This window comes from Taudactylus pleione, unplaced genomic scaffold (genome assembly GCF_031769625.1).
Source record: "Taudactylus pleione unplaced genomic scaffold, aTauple2 ptg000162l, whole genome shotgun sequence".
In the NCBI taxonomy this organism is placed as follows: Eukaryota; Metazoa; Chordata; class Amphibia; order Anura; family Myobatrachidae; genus Taudactylus; species Taudactylus pleione.
In genome coordinates, this window is record NW_028284564.1 from 6,970,349 (window position 1) to 6,989,786 (window position 19,438).

Genomic DNA, 19,438 nt, shown 5'->3' on the forward strand with positions numbered 1-19,438 from the left:
CTCTGTTTGCACCTACACTATGTATTAAATAAAAAAGTATTTATTTACAGGCAAAAGGGAAGCCTGTTTAAATAGCATCATGGTGGTGCAAGTAATGCCACTATACTTGTTTCATTTTCTGAAGATAGTGATAAAGCTAAGTCAATAAAAAAGATGCTTCATTCTTTGAATTTTTGAATGTTTATGTTTAGATAATTTTGTCTATTTGATTACTTTTTTTACAAAATGGAACTAAAAGCTTTAGTCTTCACTCTCAGTTCAGCTCGTGATTACACAATTGCATATCCCTTTTTATACAAAGGAGGCATATAATTGCAGTCTATTTTTGTTTCTCTATATCTAGAATACTTTTCAATGACCTTTATTCTTGAGATGTAAAAACCAAGCAAAATATTGTTGAAATGATTAAATGTGTTTACTGAAATCTTTTATCCTAGCATACAATATTAATATTTAGATATTAGGTAAAGGCTTGTATTCATTAACCCAACTTCTCTCAGTGCTTTAAAAACTGAATGATAAATAAAATAACAGTAAGATATGCATGTACTATAACATAAACTATTGGGAAAAGTACATATTATAAAGGAGACTGATTTATTTAATGTTTTATTCTACGTATGAAACAAGATCTTTTATTAGTAAGGAACATAAATCCACAGTCACTTTGTGTATCTGTCCAGGCAGAGAGAATTTTAGTTATTGTACTCTAGGCAATGATTACATTATGGCAGCAGGTAGCATAATATTTTATTGTAGCCTGGGAAACTGGAATTTCTTATTGATGTTGTTCTCCAGTCTCTTTAACAAACCTAATGGGAGGAATGTTTCAATACTTCTACCTGCTTTATGCTGGCAAGAAAACACAAATGATACTGTTGAATTTTGTTTGACAAAAATTATTTAAATACTTTTTTTACATATTGGGGTAGTTGAGAAATAAACAAATGTTGGTTGTCTTAAAAAAGGACACTTCTATATATATGAAACTTCCTTATGAATACTATTTTAGATATTAAAGAATTATTAAATACAAAAATGTAAATGTTCCTATATCAACCATGAAGGTGAAATATGTTGTAAAATTAAGGACTACCACCCCCACTCTCTTACAAAATGCTTATATCCTGTCCACATCTTAGGACAGTTTTCTAATGGGATCTGATGCTGGTGAAAAAGCTGTGCATATCCTTTCTTTGGATCCACTAGTGTGTTTAGTTTTTCAAGCCTGTCCATCACTGTCTGTATACTGTATTTACCTGACTGAGTAGAAAAGCTGATATGGCTACCAGCATAATATAATGTATCCTATACTTAACATACATTTTTCATCTAAGTTATACAATACTGTATATAATAAATAACAATAATATGTCAAATATTGGCTTTATTTGCTGTTTAAAAATTGTGCATATCCAGGTAAATAACACATAACAAATGTTTTAATTGTAAGGGGATACTTCAGTTTTATTTGATGTGCAACCCAATGGAGTAATTACATGACTTGGAACAAAAGTATTAAATGTGCAGTATATCTCAGATATTAAAGTTTATTATTGAGACTTACTGAGACTTGCCCGAATAAACCTATATACTGATTGGGTGCTAGGTGTTTCTGCAATTTCAAACATTGAGAACTCTAATACAAATCAAATAAACATGCAGCATATCATCATAAATATACTTTATCTATATGTAAGACCTTTAAGGTCTGCCTTTATAACATTTCAAATTGATGTTAAACTTGAAGGCTTCAGTTTTAAGCTGCATTTTGAGGGGTAAATTATAGCCAAGGATGAATATCATGTTTGCATTAGAACAATTGCTCCAGGTTCCTCCAGATCCAGTCTCAATCCAAACACAGAGCTGTTCCTAGAAGAGGATAGCTGGGCAGATGTCCCATGGGGATCCAGAACTCGCATATTAAAAATAATGAACTACTTGTCATATGAGGGTAACCATGCCCAACATTTATTTTTCTCTATTTATTCTTGCACAGTGCCTGTCGATCACTTAGTTGTGACTTAAATGACTAATAAGGTGACATCAGGGCTATCTTTAATACATGTAGGGATGCTGAAGGGGGGATAATATGGGTAGAAAGTACCTGGGGCCAGGTTTCCATAGTTTCTTTGTGGTGGTGCAAGATGTTGAAGGTGGACAATAGGCAGAGGGAGGTGACTACCCTTACACAGACTAGGGGGCCTGGAAAAATGTCTAAAACCTGCTGCAAATTTCAGGTTGATGGCCCTGATTCCCAGAGGCACTTTTGTGTTTGTGAAATATTGGCTAACATTGGTTACAGTGTTTCTCCACACTACCAGTCAAAATTTAAGAACACTTTTTTCCAGTTTTTGTAATGAAATTTACACAGTATAATGTCACAGTGTATGCTGAAATTAAAGCATGGAGCAAATAAAAAACTGGAGATAAAAAATAAATAATAAAATATTTTTAACAAAATGTAATCTACATTTTAGCTCATCAAAGTAGCCATCTTTTGCAGATATAACCACCAAAACACACTTGTAGCATTCTTTCTATCATGGAAATCCATTATGGTTTGAGAAGTTTTTCACAACAGGTTCCCAAAAATATTTTACACTTTTAGGTACCTTGCTTTCACTCTTCTGTCCATTTCATCCTAAATCAGCTCGAAGAAGCTTAAGGGGAAAATTCAATTAGCTGTGGTAAATTTTGGGCTTAAACACACTGGAAAGTAATTAAACCCTGTAAAATGAATTACCATCCTTTTGCATACTCGACTGCATAAAAAAAAACCTTGTTAGACCTTTTTCCAGTCATCAGTAGTCTACTGGTGTTGTCTCATGGCACAGATACGCCTCTTTGCAATTGCTACAGAACAGCTGTAAGTCCTTTAACAATTATTTGTTCCCTGAAAAAGGCCTTTTTTATAAATGTGAAATCTACAATATTTTTTTTTTTCCTAAACTGTTATTTTTTAGCCTTTATCAATTTTTTTCATTCAAGATTCAGTGACAAGTAGTAAACGTGTTAAAAGCAATGAGATTAATATGAGTAGAGACATATATGATTAAAAATAGTATTGCAAAAAAAAGTATAATATAATTTTTAACTTGATGAATATTGATGAATATAAAGAAACCCTTATGTGGGGATCCCAACCATCTAATATGTGAGTTGGATATACCCCATTTCCTTTATTTGTTGTGATTTCTATGTGGTGAAGTCTTTATAAAGAAACTGTTATGTGTGTTTTCCACATACTCCCTATGTGAGTTTTCGGTATGCTTGCATTTTAAGGTATTGGTTGCAAGGCCCTTTTCTATCTACATCTTGGATTACAGAAGTACCATCCCCACCTTCATTTTCTCATTTTTTCAAACACAAGGGAGACATATCCATTTTGTTTATCAGTACTTCACATTTGTATTTTGTATTTTCTCTTTTTATTTTCCATTTTATGACTTGAAGTCATCTTGAGAGAGGAAGCAGTTGTTTTGATAGACCTTGAAATACATCACCTCTGCTCTGGACTATTTGTTTGTTTAATAATATCTGTTTGTTTTATTTTTGTTAGTATCGCATTTGATCTTATCCTAATTGTATTATATTAGATTGTTGTTATACCTGATTGGGCAGAATCCTAGAGTGGTATTGGGCTGATATGGTGTGTTGCACTGGAATTCAAATTATCAATTTTTTTCTGTAATTTGCATGATCAGCAGAAGAAGCAAAAATCTTTTCATTTGCAAAATTGTTAGGGATATGAACATTTGATTGAATGTCTGAGAAATGTCTGAGTAAGGAAGAAAGATTGTGAGTATGAGTAATATCAATAAAATATTTAATGACAATTGACAGCTATGAGAAAAATTCCTAAAGTTTGCACACTTTAGGAAAGTGTGGATTATTGAAAACCAGGATCACAGGACTAGGGTAAGGCAGAAGTATAAAATGTTTTATTGAGTAATACCAACCTGCCAGGGAATGTGAAACAACTGGGTTTGTACCTACATATTTTGGCCATAGATATCTGAGAACCAGAGGAGGATACCAAGTTTAACCCAAAACTCTGGCCCTCCAAAGAGGACCAGATTCTAAGAAAAGGTGGATATTTCAACAGTGTACATTGAGCAAGCTCCAGCAGAGATAGTAAATCTCAAGGTTGGGAATGACTAAGCACTGATGCAATATGTTATCTAAATTAACAGAAAGATGGTAAAGAAAGATTTTAAGATGGACCTTAAGAGCATCAATCTGAGCGAGAAGATGAGTTTCTAAAATGGTCACTTCCAGCTGAACCTATTTTTGTACATGAAAGGCTAAAAACTTATGGGTTTGTCCAAAATTGTTTCACATATGAAATCTGGCATGATGTTATCTGTGAAAAACTCCATTGAAGTAAAGGCAATGTCAAAAACCATAGAGGGATTCAAGAGAAAAGAATCATCTAGTCACCACCTGAGGCATTTAGGAGGACCTTTTATGAGATCCAATGGAAAGTAAATTCCTGCATGGTTCAACCATGAAAGAGGGACTATATTCTCCACAGTAATCACATGTGTAAAAGATTGAGTTACTGTAGAGAACATGTCTATGCAAGTGTATGCCTGATATAAAAGTATAATACCTAGCATCAGATTTTTCAAAAGCCAGGCATCACACAGAGCATTCTTTCTAAAGTGGTCAAGAAGGGTAAATGAGACACAAATAGTAGTCAAGGCAGGGAGTAATAAGGGAGCAGATCTGTCCAAGACTGGATAAAAATAAAGTATTAAAGTCTCCAAGTATTACGTGTCCATGCACAACTTGCTCATTGCACTTAAACAATTTACAAATTTTGGTGCATAAACAGAATTCAGTATAACCAATTCAGAGGGAAGGATATTAAGATTCTATAAGAAAAGACCTTCATGATCAGAAATAGATTTGGTGAAAGTGTATGGGAACTTTTTAGGTATGAAAATCCAGAAAAATGTAGAAAAATGCAGATGCATACTCTAAGAACTAAGATTACTGATTATCAAAATCTATATAATAAATTCCAACAATTATCCTGGTTTATTTTTGGAGTTTATTATATAATATTATTTTTGATAATCAGTATTCTTAGTGCTTAGAGTGTGTATATGTAAACAGAAATTAAATACATTTATGATCTAAAGATGCTTATACCGAATGGTCTCAATGAGGACTTTGAGCTAAAATGGTTCCTTTAATATCCTTTTATGCTTTTAAAATATGTAAGTGTCCCGCTTTCCATTTTTAAGTATTTTAGGCCTGTGTGTGCATTTTTATTATAGTAACTTTTATTACAGTAATTTATATATAAAAATATTTGTTTCTGTATATATATTTTTGCACAGATGCCTTTTTAATTATGTTTTTTTAGTAGATTTTATTAGTTTAGCACCAATCCTCATTGACTGAAGCTCATCTAGTACAAATTTTCTATTCTTAATGATCTCTCCCTAATTAGGACAGGACTATCCAATCAGCTATGTCCTTAGGATATTTAAGATGGCTCCCACCACCATCACATACACCTTGAAAAAGAATCTTATATGTTAGTTGAAACGCATTGGTGAAAGGGATATCTAGATGACCTATTGCTTTGGGGACAGAGTAAATACCTACCTGGTTGCATGCCAATACAGTCACACAGATTTCTAGTCCCAGAAAGTGTGAGCTTCGGTCATGCGAGTATAGGTGTATTTTCAATGCACCCACTTCTTTCGGTACGCCTTGATTACCTTATTTTTATTGGTGGAGTTTTTATTATATTGCATTATATACACATATAAATGTATCATATGTATGATCATTTTGAATATATTGTGCGGAATTAATACTATATAGTATTGCACTATTTTTGGATCTCTTTTCTTCATTATTCTGTCATTATATGGATACGGAACATTGAGAGATTAAGAAGTGTCCAGTATGTTGAATTGACTTTGATTGGAACCTTGAAAAGATATCCTTGTTTCTGAAAATCCGTTTGATGAAAGAAAATTTTATATACCCTGTTTGGTGAATTTTGTTTTATTGCATTCTTGTGTATTGGTATATGTGATACCTATCTAATATTTTGTTTCTCTTACTTATGTGGTAGCACTTAGTGATATACCCTTGTTGTTATATCTATGTAGGGGTTCTCTAGGGAATCCATTTGATCCCTAATAGCAACAACCGAGTAAAGCGCAGGTCCCTAATAAATTTATGTAAAGAATGATGTATAATCATAATTATTTATCTGTATAAGTTAAATCAAGGTCAAAATATCATGAAAACTACTTTTCTACACATTTAGAATATTTAACTCAATAACATTTTCTGTGCCTGTCAATTGCATGATCAGTGCAACAATAACTTCAGACTGATACTAAATGTTCTGTTCTAAAACCTGTTGCTTGAGTAATAAAAAGACATATGCAGGTTTACGCAGATGGAAAATGTGTGGCAAGTGTCATGTACCCACTGTTTTTATACTCCTACTCATACAATTCAGTATTGACTCTTGTCATATTCATTATTGATAGCACTGCTCACCATCTTTATAGATAAATTATTGTTTTAGCCTGCACTTGATTTAAGTGATCTTCAATAGCAATATCTATATCATAGGTTTGGTTAATATAATTGTAGCATGCTTTGCCCACTATCATGCACATGCCACTCTCTTGGCTGTTAAATAATCTAATACTAAATGGTTTGTACTTTTCTTTAAAATTAACTTAAATGTCTCATCTTATATTTAAGTATTATTATCAAACAACATAGCTGAAGAAAGAAAATATAAAAAGGCTTTCTTGAAACAGCACCTATTAACCCAAAGAACTTCAGACAATGGCCTTACTGTTTTTTGCCAAAAGTTGGCAAGTTATTTGTACCATATTAATTTCCCTACCAATAGTGTGATTAGTAGTAGGAACAATATATCCAAAGAAACCATTATCATATCCTCAGAAATGTTATCCATTTATAGACCTTTTTTACCACGAAGGTAATACACATTACCAGCTAAACTATAATGTAATTCAGTACCTTATATTTTAGCTGGTAATGTGTATTACCTTTGTGGTTTAAAACCATTGTATAAACAATGGTTAGCAAATCTCTGGTTTGTGATATATTACAGTAGGTATAAAATCTTCTTGTAAATGTACCATTACATCTCATAGTAGTATTTAACATTGTCAATCATGCACTGGCCTTTGGTCATACTTGTACAAATACATCACCCTTAAAAAACGAGCACCAAATCCCTTACACTGTATTCAGTCCTTGATGGTATGTGAAATTGTTCTTTGTAAGATCACAATACAGTATGCTTGACCCATCCCCATTGCATTGAATGAAGTGTCAGGGCCCAGTTTAAAGTTGATATCTCCCCACTCTGCACTGGGTGAGATTCAATATAAAACTTAGGTGCCGGTCCGAGAGTAGTTACGATCAAAGTGACTGCATTATTGGCAAAGGAGTCATATATTGCACAATCCCACTTTCTTCAAAGTCAAGAATTCAGATAAATTTAAGGGTACACAATCCAATTCATTGACTCAATAGACAATGGGGCATGTGTACAAATCCAGCAGTATTCCACCTGTACTTGTTGGGCAGCTGGCTAATGCTTCTGAATGAGCATGTTGTGCTATGGTTCCTCTTGTCCCTGATGTAATAGAGCATAACAGAGAATAGCTACTATCATCAGGCCTCAGATCCATATAAGGACCTTCATCCTTTTTGATGGTATAACCTGGAAGAGGGAAGAAAAGTTCAGAGAGTCTGAACATCTATCCAAACATAACATGTGTCTGCTCTGGCCCTATAGATATAATTTCCCCTTTCAGTATGTCTGTCAGCCAACAAAATACATATCTGTTGCTTTATAATCCTGTTAAATTAGAATATACATTCACTTTAATCTCCTACCTCTCTGTAATTGTAATATACTCTGATAAACAGGATATACAACCCACTGTAACATTGTATCTATGTATATATAGTTAAATGTATCTATTGCCTAAACAAAACATTCACTCATTCACTCTGGCTGTTTGGTGGATAGTAAGAAATATAAATGACGCCATGTTCTCCATGTTATTTCTGCTTAAAGTTTATTAAATGTTTCAAAAGTTTTTGTGTCTTTGTCAAATCTGCAGGATAATATACTGACTTGTAGAACAACTACTGTAGTTAAAATTGCATTGCTCTTGGAATATCATTATCTGTGATTGTACAATATGGCGCTTCTCCACTCTATGGTATAGACTGAGGAATCTATATTGCCATACTTATGCAATTGTTATTTCACAGTACATGAGGCCTTCTCCAGTACCAAGTAAGGTTGGCCACTTTTTCAGCTGTTAGGAAACAACAGTTTTCTGCAATGTTTCTAACCATGGTTTTGGTTTAATGCAATCCCTTTTACTTGAGCTTGCTGAAATGTAATTTTAGCTCCTTCATGGCTTAACAGTTATTGCGTGCAATGTTAGTGCTTTCTCTGCTGTGAATTTCACACTGTGTTCTGTAAGAAGTTAATTTGCTTGCTCTCCATGCAAGTTACTGGAGTGTATATTAGCATGTCCCACATCACTTTTCTAGTGTTGACAGCAGTCCATATAGACTTCTTGTCAAATATCCAAATTTTAATGCAAAGATTTATAGGGCCTTTAGGGGTCTATGTACTAAGCAGTGATAAGTGACAGAGTGAAAAGTGATAAGTCTGTGATAAGTGCCAGCCAGTCAGCTTCCAACTGTCATCTCACAGGCTGTGTTTGAAAAATTAAAGTTGGGAGCTGATTGGCTGGCACTTATCACAGACTTATCACTTTTCACTCTGTCACTTATCACTGCTTAGTACATAGACCCCTTAGTCTTTTCCGTGACTTGGAAAACCGCCATAGGTTCACCAATTTGGCTAGCCCCTTCTCTTCTTATACATTGTCTGGAAATCTATAAAAATGACTACATTACTGCAGCAAAAGTCCACAAAAGTTCTTTATCAGTGAAAGCGGCACCATCATCCATGAGCAAATACTGCTCTCTGTCTTCAGGATCCACCCACTGTGGAGTTTTGCATAAAGAGAAAAATAATAAAAACAGTTCTAGTATCTGTGGCAACATTGGTTTAAATTTCACAAGTCTGGCAAGTGGATGCTGTATAACTTAGCGATCATGTCCTTTCATTTCATGAATCACTTATATTGTGAGTACCTTCATTCTTTTATTAAAGTCTATTTTTGTGCCTCTATGTTATGCCCAGTCAGCATCTCTTATTTGATCTCCTTTGCAATAAGCATGTTAGTTCTTGAAGTTGGTGTTGGTATCTTTGCTGTATACTTCAGTTGTTGCAGCCTAACTAACTGAGAAGGTTGTGGAAATAAACTGGGCTTTGCGTTGTCTTCCTACTCGCAATAGGCTATTCTGCAATACAAAATAAAGTGTTTATATTCCAAATAATTATCTGTTGTTTTCTGTTATCAAACAGCAATTCCTTAATCAGTACGTCTGTTATGGATGTAAGCTCTTTAGGCATCTGTGTTGGTACATCATTTGCCTGTTTTTGTAACTAATTAAATTTATGTCAGCACTGTTTGTCAAGATTCTATTAAAAACAATGGCACCATACATTTTACGGATACTTTTGGTCCAATGTCTGGAACTAGCCCACCAATTAAGTTAATTCTTTTCTGGTGCAACATTTTTTCTCCACTTAAGAAATCTTTTTGCAGTGAGACAAGACAGACATACACTGCATCTGCCCACATACACACATACATACACCTTCACGCAGCACAGAATACACAAAGTAATATGTTCAATGCAAGACATAGCAAAAGTAAGCAAATACTCAAATTGGAGCAACTAAAAACATTACTGAAGTATGATATTTCTAACAATAATCCCAACACTGCCACCAGATTTTCCCATTGGGATATTTTCAACACAGAAATATCAGTGAAAATAACAAGACTGAAGCAAACAGTAAAATGTAATGGGAAGAGTTAGCAGAAAAGGTAGTACCTGTTGTTTATACATTTTTTTACATTTGTATCTGTGTACTTTTCATTGTTTTATTCTGTTTATTCACTATTTGCTTTATTAGTATTTTTTCTTATTTCTCTCCGCTTCTGGGATCACTTTTAATTTACACTGCATTAATTTCACCTGTCTCCATGTACTCAGGTTGGACCACTTCCCTAGTTACCCAGACAACCTGGACGTCATCAGCGCAATGACGTCATCTTACTGGGACCCAGCAGCCACACACCATCTCACTTCCTGGCACACTTGTGGGCTTCACCTTGTTATTTAAGGTAAGACTTTACTTTACCTCTCTATTGCTCACCTTGAGAAAGGGGCGCTGATGCCCCGAAATGTCAGCCTGTCTTCCTAAATATGGATTAAACATATTCACTTTATTGCCTATTTGAGACTCGTAGTGCCGCTATTGTTTTCCTGCTTTATATATATATATATATATTTCAACAATATTGAAACAGCAGCGCCATTTAGTGTGTAGATTTTATAACTGTGTAGTTATTCCAAGAGTATAAACTCCTCTTTCACAACTGAATATGGTGAAAATAATAATAGAAAATAATTGCATTAATAATATTTCAATTGATATGAAAAGTTTTATGTGCATATAAACACCACCTTCACAGGTGTATAGAAGTGCAATAGTGCATAACATTCAAAACACAAAAGTGCATTAACGCTTAAATCACAGCAAGAAAGTGCACTGTGCTTGTCTCAGCAGGGCTTCATCTTAATGAAGGGTGAAGTTCTGCTGAGACAAAACGTCCTGGGAGCTCTTACTTCTTGACAAATGAGCTATTATTTCTTCACTCAGATAAGCACTTGAAACTTTTTTATACATTTGTTTCTGTTTTTTAAAAAAACTACTTGTATTTCTGTCTTGCCATATACTGTGTCCATGTAAAATTGATTAGGGTGAACAAATATTGGATGACATTTTTTATTGCTATTTATTATTTTGTTCTTTTTGTGTAAAAATTGTAATAAATCTAAAATATTTCTTATCAACTAATTACTTTTTGTTATTTTATATGCACATCATTTTGAACTTTCTAAGTTCCTACATATACTGCATTTTTTTCATTTTAAAACACGCTGGTCGCTATTTATCAATTTCACTATATGCACTTTAAATTTAAGAAATCACCATTACTTTATCCCTATTGATGTGAGCTGACGCCCTCACTTTGGGGCACTGTGATTAGTTTGGATTTATTTTATTGGCTATCCAAAACATGTGATAGCCGATAGCCAATAAATGCCATTTTGAGAACCAAGTAAATCTGAACCCGCTCATCCCTAGTCTAAATGTGGGTGTGAGTAGTGGTGGCAAATCAGGATGCATCAGATGCACATGTACAAAATGCAGATACCTTATCCCAGGAAATAGTTTTTACTATCCTCTGGGTTCAAATATTCAGTTCAATAAAATTACATGCAATTCAAACCTTGTCATTTATTAAATTATATGCCCTGGTGGCCTCTCCTACTGTATATAGGAAAGATGGAGAGAGTATTTAAAGAGTGTATTGCTACACATAGAAGTGCCATTAGATTGACAGTCAACACTGGCAACAGTGAGCATCCCGTTTCCAGACATTTTGTGAGCACTTACCACCCTTTATCTTCTCTTAAATATAGGATGATTAATCATGCACCCCCTTCTATTTTGGGGATAATAGATTGAGAAAACTTTTCTAAGGGTGAAGCGCATTGGGTACACTGACTGGGTACTTTGGCACCAAGGGGGTTAAATGAACAATTGGGCCTAGTTTATTTTCTATAAATATTCTATATATATATATATATATATATATATATACCTATTGATAATTTATTAAACTGTGCAACATTATGCACTAGTTAATATTGAGCATAAATTATTAAGTTCCATTGGTAACTCACCCTATAATGTGCTATTCCGGTTTAGTGTATGCATTTACTTATGAAAACTTGTAAAATATAGTAGATACATTCAGGAGACATAATTGAATATGTATTCAAGTTTTTCCCTATGTAAACAGATTAAATTGTATTTGTCTCGATAGCTGTCACTTTGATTCATGTATTGATGTTCTGAATTAAGTTGCAATGTCTTGTAACCATGGTGAAGGTACACTAATGATGTATCACCGATGCCTTGATGTAATGACATCATCGGGTGTGCACTGCTTGTCGGGTGTGTATTCCCATTCCAGTTGTTGCTGCGTTTGAGCACTGGTGTCTGACTTGTATTTATGGTAAGACCTGATGTATGTTTATTATTGTCCTGATGAAAGTGCTGTTGGCATTGAAACGTTGACTACTCAAGCTGTGTCATGCTGTGTTTATTTTTGCCTGGAGTGCTGCACCATAGGAGAATTGTGAGATTTAATATGTGTTGGGTCAACCATCTAATTACATATTTTTAAGGCATGCTAGACTATTTGCTTTATATATATATATATATATACCTACATTTATATACACATGCTCAGTTCAATTCAGTTGCTTTCAGAGATGTAATCTAACAGTCATTCCATAGATCAGCTATGATTCATAGGAATGATTAATTCAGTTACAGACCCTGGTTGAAGAAAGACTCCATCATGGTTCCAAGAGAGGCTACCGTGTTTTGAATGTAACCATTATTTATTCCCTTAAGGGGCAGTTTTTAGGGGTGGTTTAGGAGCTGGCAGCTCACCAGTTATTGAGTTTAAACTATAGAATATACACATTGCTTCTCTACTCTATGTACCTGCAGGGGAAGTATTTCCTTAGTTATTGTTATCAACAAAGAATAATTGTTTAATATGCTTATTTTTCTGTGTAAGGTGAATCACCAAAGTCAGATTGTTATGAAAACTACTTTCCTATGCTTTCTGAATTTTCAACTCAATAACATTTCTCTGCACCTGACATATTTTGTGATCAGCACATGTTTAAATAGTAACTTTTGTTCTACATATTGATACCAATTGTTCTTTTCTACAGACTGTAGCTTGAGTAATACAAAGACATATGCAGTTTTACACAGATGGAAATATGTTGCAAGAGTCACTACATTCTGTTATTAACCCCTACTTGTACAGTTCTAAACTATTAACCTTTGTTCACTTAAAAGCAAAACAGGTAAAGCAGTGAAATCCACTGGTGGACACTTACTTTTAACAATAGAGAGAGGAAAACAGAGAATGAAAAAAAAAACTGTTATGTACAGTATAACTAAGTAATAGAAGACTAGCAAGGCCTAAATCATATTGTGATAATTATTGGTCAGAAAGCAAATATACAAAAATTGCAAAATTTAAATTGAACAATTTAAAACAGCATACTGTACACTGGATCATGTACCATAAAAATTATCATCAGCAAAGGTAATAGTCAAAACAATGACTATTAACACAATAATAAAACAATGAATCACATGTGAGGCTAAGCTATGTACCAGAAAGGCTGCGGATTAGATATATGCCATACAAAAGGTCTCCAGTTCAATGCAGCAAATCAAGAGCATCATCAAAATGCATCCCCAAATGAGGAAGAAGGCATTTCTGCATGAAAAGATTAAGCAAAGCATAGAGAAGAGTAGAATCTATTAGTGCTCATTTGGAGGACCATGACTGCTCTGGAACAAGTATCTGCACACTGCAGCTAGGGTGACTGTTAAGGTTGGAAGAATACCAAGCTTATCCAACAAATCTAGATCTTGCTAAAATGTCTTTACTGTGTAGGATGAGCTCTCTATAAACACTTGCAAGTGGAATGGGAATCCCCATCGGTATTTCAGCTTGTGCTATATGAGAATTCTCATAATGGGCTGGTGGTCCCACCATTTTTGTATTGAGGGGGCAAGGTCTTGGAAAACTTGGATGTGCATGTCATGGAAGTAGAAGTGTTACTGGTAGCTGGTAGGATCCATTCTTTCGTTCTGTAGAAGTAGAGATGCGAATTTATTTCATGCATATTTTGCACTGCTGCTGGTTTAGCTCTTAGACTTCTATGTGCTCAATCCATTAACACCTCTGTTTTAGAGAGATCAGGAAGAATATGATGGAAGAGGTCAACCAAGAACCCAAATATATTTGCCTTGGTAATTGATCAGGAAGTCTTTTGTTTTTCTCTAATAGATTCAAATTGAACTCTCAAGGTTCAAACTTCTCTATCTAGAGATGCTTGAGAGCAACATAGATAATTGTTTTTGGCTCCAGTGCATCAGTTCTGGTTCTAAGGGAAGATAATTCACATTAAAAATCTGCAACAGCATTTTGCAGTTCTTGGTGGAAAGACACTTGCATTCTGTTAAAAATCTTTGAGACCACACCCCAAGTAGTTGGGTTGAGTGCCATCTGAGTTGCGGGAGGATAACTAGAATAATCTGAATGGTGGTAGAGAATAGGTTGTAAACTTCTTTGAAGAAGTGAAATTAATGAAATTTAACAAATGGGTCCAGTCAATATCATACTGCTGAGTTATTCTTGAGAGTCACCTCTATTAAACAATGAAAAGCAGGAGAGGGACAGTGGGATGTCTCTATATATGAAGGGACAAACAGGACCCAGACCATGATTCACAAGAGGCCAAAATTAGACAACTCAGGCTGCAGGGCAGTCAATCTGGTGCAGGAAGATGTGACAGGAGAGGATATAGCCCAAGAGCTGCTTCATATGCAGTAGAAATGGAGCAATACAGCCAGGAAAAAGGGTAAGCAGTCCCTACTCAGACTCACCACAAACCCAAACAGCTGGAGCTGCAGAAGTCTCATAGTTCCTGGGCACACTATTCAGCTTCCAGAGTATAGCAGACAGTGGATCCCTGAAAAGGTACAGTAAGTGTCTCAGTGCAGGCTCAGATCAGCAGTTCAGGAGTGCAACAAGGAAAGCTGATAGCCAGCAGTCAAAGACTCACTGGTAGTGGAGAGCTACAGAACTAAAGAAAGGGATCAACAGGCTCCAGTCACTGAGGGAGGCATTTAGTGGTAGAAAGTAACAGGGCTTGAAATAGAGACCACCAGTCTATGCAGGAGTCAGTCACAGTCAAAATGCTAACCAGTGACTGTGGGGCTCATCACAGACTTGTCAGTGTCTGGATGTATGAGGGTACACTGGGGAGACAGGGAGCCCCTGCACAAAGATCAGACACTTTTCAGGGGCAAGACAAAAAATCCAGGTCTGAGACACAGCAAGATGACCAGGAAGGCCCAGCAGGCACCATGCAAAGAAGCAGAGGGACTCAATTTCAAGGGGAGGGAGTGACCTGCAGGCCAGATAAGCTGCTTAATGGAAAGGCCACAAAGTTAGTAGCATGGAGGAGGTGAGGCCTGTTGTAAGTCATGGAGATACAGCAGGGATGGAAGCAGATTAGAATAACCTACAAACCAAGTTTTCTAACATTGCATCTGCCATAAGAGATATTCAAGTCATGCCCCTGACCTCTAACAGTCAGTGGTGTAAATTCATCCCACACACCTGAAGGCAAATTACAATTTGGTGCTCCCCCTAAAAAAGGGAAAATAAATACGGTGCATATCTAACTATCTATCTGTCTATACATATGCACAAAAACATTAATATAGAATATGTGCATTTTTTCTATTAGGCGTATTTACTAAAGTAAATTTGCATGATATCCCCCGAGTATATATAGCTATGCATTAGTCACAGATAAGATAGTGACCTGTATAGTGTAATTAGCTTGAGGCTCAGAGTCCTCCTCCCAACCCACATCTGATGTGTGTGGGGAGCTCTTCTGATACCCCAAATAGAGGGGAAAACCACCTGATGTGGGGGCTTTGAGAACTCAATTTGAGTCAAGATACTGTAAGACTGCTACTGTGTTGGAACTACAAATCACAAAATGCCCTGTCTACTGCCAAATACTTCACATGCAAGGAAGCTGCTCCACCAAAGACCTGCCCCCAGGCTCAGTTTCTGGTGCCCCAGGCCCCTGCCCCCCATGTACTCTTACCCGCAGCTCTGCTGGTGCATCCTTGTTGACATCCAGCTCCTGGAAGATCTGCAGCCGCGCTAATGCTCAGGCCCACTGCACATTTCCATGGCTAGAGCTCCCACCAGGTAATTAGGGGTGAGGGGGCACCAGAGTCACACTGGTATGAGAAGCTGCTAAGGAGCAGCAACATCAATGAGCAGGGACAGGCTATAGATAGAAGGAAGCATCATCTGATGGTCTGACATGGAGCCACCCACTAGTATATGGTTATGGTAGCTTCTCAGGAGCAGGGAAGAGGTGCCATGTGTTAGGTGGCTATGACAGTACACTCTGGGTATATATTTACAGCCCTAAGTGGGGTGAAAATATTGTGGGTAGTGGAGGAGGTACCCCCTTCAGTGCTGGCACCCGGCAGAAGGCACCTCCATTGCCTCCCATAGTTCTTTCTTGCTAACAGTTTACTGCTTGCTATTGTACCATTTCAAACTAATTACTGGACCTGACTTGAATACATTTCAATAAAAACAGGAAATTTGGGGTGTTCTTAAACTTTTAAGCATTAAAGTGAAAAGACAAAATTTAATATCCTAAGGACTTTGACAATTGAGTATTAGACATATAAATGGTCAATGACATTCATTTATGTGGGATTTTTGTTATCTATTCTGGAAATATTGGTCATTGGGGTGAAGGGCAATGTATGATATGGGAACATTAAATACTTTAGTTTACTCATCTAATATTCTGTTCAATAATTTATCACAAATGAGATTTGCCTTCTCCGTTTTATGATAGAATTTTTTTGTTATGCAAACACTGTACAATCAACTTACTCCCTACAGTATGTATGTCATATATCTGGTATCAGAGAAGAAGTCAAATTGCTAAGGATTCAGGAAAAAGCTAAGGACAGTGCAGACAGAAGTGAAGAGTAGTTAAATAGCATAAGGTCAATACAAGGATAATGAAGCAAATGATAGTCAAGAACAAGCTGGTTTGTCCTTGAGTACCTGTAAAAACAGCAGAAGTAGAAAGATGAGCCTACAGACACAAAAGAAAATAATCAGGCAAGTACAGATGGTGTAATGGTTAGCGTTACTGGCTCACAGCACTAAGATCGTGGGTTCGATTCCCACCATGGCCCTAACTGTGTGGAGTTTGTATATTCTCCCTGTGCTTGTGTGGGTTTCCTTCGGGTACTCTGGTTTCTGCCCACACGCCAAAAAATATACTGGTAGGTTAATTGGCACCAAACATAAAATTAACCCTATTGTGTATATGTGTGAGCATGTGATAGGGAACATAGGGCCTAATTAAGACACGGTCGCAAGTGCTGAGCGCTCGCAACCAGGTCAATGTTTGCCCACTGGGCATGCGCACGATGGAGCCAGCTCCGTTGTGTGCATGTGTGAGACCCGGCTAGCAATGGGTGATCCGTAGCTCAGGGTCTCACACCAAAGAGGACAAGCTGTCGATGGTGCCTGACAGCTCACCCCATTTGGTAGGTGAATGCCTGCTGGGTGGCTCACTGACATCACTAGTGATGTCAGTGGGAGAGCTTCGGGCTCCATTAGAGCCAGAGGCTCTCTGTGGCTTGCCGCCACAAGACCCTACCACAAGGGTCTTGTTGCAAGCCCAATGGTCGCGATGATCTTGACCATCGTGACAATCATCCTGGCCACTCGCAATAGCCAGGAGGCCACAACTAAAAAAAAACAGTGACCGCCCTGATTCAGAGCAAGCACTCGCTTTTTGCAAGTGTCTCTGAATCAGGCCCATAGATTGTAAGCTCCACTGGGGCAGGGACTGATGTGAATGGCCAACTATTCTCTGTAAAGTGCTGCAGAATATGTGCGCGCTACTGTATATAAATAACTGGTAATAAATAAATAAATGAATCAAGAAGCTGCTGGTATTAAATATCCCAGTGCTTCATCTGGCCATTATTAGGAACAAGTTAAACTCTTTGAATAATTAGAAATTATAGCAATAGTATCACAAAAATGCAATTCAATAAATATCTATCTGAGTGACAGAAAAGCAAGACAATGCAAGGAACACATAATGTAGGGCCCTACTTGGTTAATTTCTTTATTTTACTCCTCCTCCTTGAGGGTAATCTCCAGATGTGTTAGTCTAATGTTCAAGGAACCCTCTAACTAAACATGCAGCATATACATTTTGCCCATGCTCCTAAGATCTCTCTTCGCACCTGCCAATTAATCATTATACAGCACTACTGTATGTACTGAAACTTGTTTCAAAACATTCATGACTAATTGTTTCCACAATGTATTCATCTTCTCCAGCAGCCCTTAGTGGAGTTTGAACTGGGCTTGAATGCAAAGCATTTGGGTTCTCATGGAAATATAACAGTACAGCCAACTGAAAAAATGGATGTACTTTGGCCCTCATTCAGAGCTGGACGCTCTGACCAGAGCGCTCGCTCTGAATCAGGGCCCTCCTCCATTAATATGGAGCGTCCTCCTGGACGCTCATATAGCTGTGGGTCACCACCCACAGCATATACGAGTGTGCAACAAGATGGTCGCGATGGTCTTGACCATCGTGACCATCGGACTTGCGAGTGAAACCCTGTGGTCGGGATTCTCAACCACAAGCCCTGGAGTGATTTTGGCTCTAACAGAGCTAAAATCACTCCCACTGACATCACTAGTGATGTCAGTGGGGCCGGCTTGAGACGGTAGGCGTTCCCATGGGAACGCCTCCATCTGGCAGGCACACCCCCGGCACGCCCACCAAAGGAGGCGTGCTGTCAATCAACATCGACAGCACGCCCCCTTTGGTGCGAGACCCGGAGCGATGGAAAGTCCTTCGCTCGCCGGGTCTCGCGCATGCGCACGATGGAGCTCCCTCCATCATGCGCATGCGCAGTGGGGACCATTGACCCACTTGCGAGCGTACTGCCGCTCGCGAGTGGGTCTGAATGACCCCCTTTATCTTTCTGAAATCAGGGTGTTGTAAACAAAAGTAATCTGGTTTATTTGAACTGAGGACTCAAAAGAACAAATTAGCTTTGAAAGGGAATCTTAAATTTCATATTTCCCCTAGACAGCTTACCCATATCTCATCTCACAGGGCATGGTTGGCAAAATACTGGAATATTGCTTTCACAGTGATTGGTTGTTCCTCTTGCAGAAGCACCCCACACTGTGGTTTCATAGTGCTACCTGCTCTGGATGGCACAACATAATGCTGGTGTCACACCTGAGGGTTGGTTTGGGCATGAACAGGCATGGGAGACTGAAGGGGAGATCAGAGATGCGTGAAGGAACTTGGGTGGCTTGAGCCAAGACTTCCTCATGTAATGATGTGAGAAGATAGAGATAGTGGATAATGGGGCCGAAGGCGAGGACAGAAATAGAATGTCTTTATTAAACAGCAGGTTGGAATGAGAAATGGAGATGATAATACTGAATGAATGAGCAGAATCGAATTGGGACTGATAATGCTGGAT